Genomic DNA, 4,302 nt, shown 5'->3' with positions numbered 1-4,302 from the left:
GGGTCCGATAACCCTCCAGCACTCCGCTTTTATCCAAAACTTCTCCGGAACACTAGCCGTCCAATATATCAATATTTATGTCTCGACCATTTCGAGACTCCTCATCATGTTTGTGATCTCATCCGGGACTCTGAACAAACTTCGGTCATCAAAAAACACGTAACTCATAATACATATCATCATCAAACGTTAAGCGTGCAGACCCTACGGGTTCGAGAACTATGTAGACATGACCGAGACACACTCTCCGGTCAATAACCAATAGCGGAACCTGGATGCTCATATTGGCTCCTACATATTCTACGAAGATCTTTATCAGTCAAACCGCATAACAACATACGTTGTTCCCTTTGTCATCAGTATGTTACTTGCCCGAGATTCGATCTCCGGTATCATCATACCTAATTCAATATCATTACCAGCAAGTCTCTTTACTCATTCCATAATACTTCATCCCGCAACTAACTCATTAGTTACAACATTTGCAAGGCTTATAGTGATGAGCATTACCGAGAGGGCCCAGAGATACCTCTCCGAAACATGGAGTGACAAATCCTAATCTTGATCTATGCCAACCCAACAAACACCTCCGGAGACACCTGTAGAGCACCTTTATAATCACCCTTTTATGTTGTGATGTTTGGTAGCACACAAACTGTTCATCTAGTATTCGGGAGTTGCATAATCTCATAGTTTGAGGAACATGTATAAGTCATGAAGAAAGCAGTAGCAATGAAACTGTAACAATCATAATGCTAAGCTAACGGATGGGTCATGTTCATCACATCATTCTCCTAATGATGTGATCCCATTCATCAAATGACAACACATGTCTATGGTTAGGAAACATAATCATCTTTGATAAACGAGCTAGTCAAGTAGAGGCATACCAGGGATAATATGTTTTGTCTATGTATTCACACATGTACTAAGTTTCCGGTTAATACAATTCTAGCATGAATAATTAACATTTATCATGAAATAAGGAAACAAATAATAACTTTATTACTGCCTCTAGGGCATATTTCCTTCAGTCTCCCACTTGCACTAGAGTCAATAATCTAGATTACATAGTAATGATTCTAACACCCATGGAGCTTTGGTGCTGATCATGTTTTGCTCGTGGAAGAGGCTTAGTCAACGGGTCTGCAACATTCAGATCCGTATGTATCTTGCAAATCTCTATGTCCCCTTCCGACACTTGATGACAGATGGAATTGAAGCGTCTCTTGATGTGCTTAGTTCTATTGTGAAATCTGGATTCCTTTGCCAAGGCAATTGCGCTAGTATTGTCACAAAAGATTTTCATTGGACCCGATGCACTAGGTATGACACCTAGATCGGAGATGAACTCCTTCATCCAAACTCCTTCATTTACTGCTTCCGAAGCAGCAATGTACTCCGCTTCACACGTAGATCCCGCCACGACGCTCTGCTTGGAACTGCACCAACTGACAGCTCCTCCATTCAATAAAAGTATGTATCCAATTTGCGACTTAGAGTCATCCGGATCAGTGTCAAAGCTTGCATCGACATAACCGTTTACGACGAGCTCTTTTTCACCTCCATAAACGAGAAACATATCCTTAGTCCTTTTTAGGTATTTCAGGATGTTCTTGACCGCTGTCTAGTGCTCCACTCCGGGATTACTTTGGTACCTCCCTGCTATGCTTATAGCAAGGCACACATTAGGTCTGGTACACAACATTGCATACATGATAGAACCTATGGCCGAAGCATAGGGAATGACTTTCATTTTCTCTCTATCTTCTGAAGTGGTCGGGCATTGAGTCTAACTCAATTTCACACCTTGTAACACAGGCAAGAACCCTTTCTTTGACTGATCCATTTTGAACTTCTTCAAAACTTTATCAAGGTATGTTCTTTGTGAAAGTCCAATTAAGCGTCTTGATCTATCTCTATAGATCTTGATGCCCAATATGTAAGTAGCTTCACCGAGGTCTTTCATGAAAAAACTCTTATTAAAGTATCCTTTTATGCTATCTAGAAATTATATATCATTTCCAATCAACAATATGTCATCCACATATAATATTAGAAATGCTACAAAGCTCCCACTCACTTTCTTGTAAATAGAGGCTTCTCCAAAAGTCTGTATAAAACCATATGCTTTGACCAAACTATCAAAGCATTTATTCCAACTCCGAGAGGCTTGCACTAGTCCATAAATGGATCGCTGCAGCTTGCACACTTTGTTAGCACCCTTTGGATCGACAAAACCTTCTGGTTGCATCATATACAACTCTTCTTCCAAAAAACCATTTAGGAATGCAATTTTGACATCCATTTGCCAAATTTCATAATCATAAAATGCGGCAATTGCTAACATGATTCGGACAGACTTAAGCATCGCTACGGATGAGAAAGTCTCATCATAGTCAACTCCTTGAACTTGTTGAAAACCTTTCACAACAAGTCGAGCTTTATAGATAGTAACATTACTGTCAGTGTCGGTCTTCTTCTTGAAGATCCATTTATTTTCTATGGCTTGCCGATCATCGGGCAAGTCCACCAAAGTCCACACTTTGTTCTCATACATGGATCCCATCTCAGATTTCATGGCCTCAAGCCATTTCGGGGAATCTGGGCTCATCATCGCTTCCTCATAGTTCGTAGGTTCACCATGGTCTAGTAACATGACTTCAAGAACAGGATTACCGTACCACTCTGGTGCGGATCTTACTCTGGAAGACCTACGAGGTTTGGTAGTAACTTGATCTGAAGTTTCCTGATCATCATCATTAGGTTACTCACTAATTGGTGTAGGAATCACTGGAACTGATTTCTGTGATGAACTACTTGCCAATAAGGGAGAACGTACAATTACCTCATCAAGTTCTACTTTCTTCTCACTCACTTCTTTCGAGAGAAACTCCTTCTCTATAAAGGATCCATTCTTAGCAACTAAGATCTTGCCTTCGGATCTGTGATAGAAGGTGTACCCAACAGTTTCCTTTGGGTATCCTATGAAGACGCACTTCTCTGATTTGGGTTCGAGCTTGTCAGGTTGAAGCTTTTTCACATAAGCATCTCAGCCCCAAACTTTAAGAAACGACAACTTTGGTTTCTTGCCAAACCACAGTTCATAAGGCGTCGTCTCAACAGATTTTGATGGTGTCCTATTTAAAGTGAATGCAGCCTTCTCTGAAGCATAACCCCAAAACAATAGCGGTAAATCAGTAAGAGACATCATAGATCGCACATATCCAATAAAGTACGATTACGACGTTCGGACACACCATTTCACTGTGGTGTTCCAGGTGGTGTTAGTTGTGAAACTATCCCATGTTGTTTCAAATGAAGACCAAACTCGTAACTCAAATATTCACCTTCATTATCAGATCATAGAAACTTTATTTTCTTGTTATGATGGTTTTCCACTTGACTCTGAAATTCTTTGAACTTTTCAAATGTTTCAGACGTATGCTTCATTAAGTAGATATAACCATATCTACTCAAATCATCTGTGAAGGTAAGAAAATAACGATACCTGCCACGAGCCTCAACACTCATTGGACCGCATACATCAGTATGTATTATTTCCAATAAGTCAGTAGCTCGTTCCATTGTTCCGGAGAACGGAGTTTTAGTCATCTTGTCCATAAGGCACGGTTCGCAAGCACCAAGTGATTCATAATCAAGTGATTCCAAAAGTCCATCAGCATGGAGTTTCTTCATGCTCTTTACACCGATATGACCCAAACGGCAGTGCCACAAATAAGTTGCACTATCATTATCAACTTTGCATCTTTTGGCTTCAATATTATGAATATGTGTATCATCACTATCGAGATTCAACAAAAATAGACCACTCATCAAGGGTGCATGACCATAAAAGATATTACTCATATAAATAGAACAACCATTATTCTCTGATTTAAATGAATAACCGTCTCGCATCAAACAAGATCCAGATATAATGTTCATGCTTAACGCTGGCACCAAATAACAATAATTCAGGTCTAAAACTAATCCCAAAGGTAGATGTAGAGGTAGCGTGCTGACGGCGATCACATCGACTTTGGAACCATTTCCCACGCGCATCGTCACCTCATCCTTAGCCAATCTTCGTTTAATCTATAGCCCCTGTTTCGAGTTGCACATATGAGCAACAGAACCAGTATCAAATACCCAGGTGCTACTACGAGCATTAGTAAGGTACACATCAATAACATGTATATCAGATATACCTTTCACTTTGCCATCCTTCTTATCCACCAAATACTTGGGGCAGTTCCGCTTCAAGTGACCAGTCCCTTTGCAGTAGAAGCACTCAGTTTC

The sequence above is a fragment of the Triticum dicoccoides genome, chromosome 2B, assembly GCF_002162155.2.
Source record: "Triticum dicoccoides isolate Atlit2015 ecotype Zavitan chromosome 2B, WEW_v2.0, whole genome shotgun sequence".
Classification (NCBI taxonomy): domain Eukaryota; kingdom Viridiplantae; phylum Streptophyta; class Magnoliopsida; order Poales; family Poaceae; genus Triticum; species Triticum dicoccoides.
The sequence above is the reverse complement of the archived record's forward strand: the minus strand, read 5'-3'. Positions refer to the sequence as shown.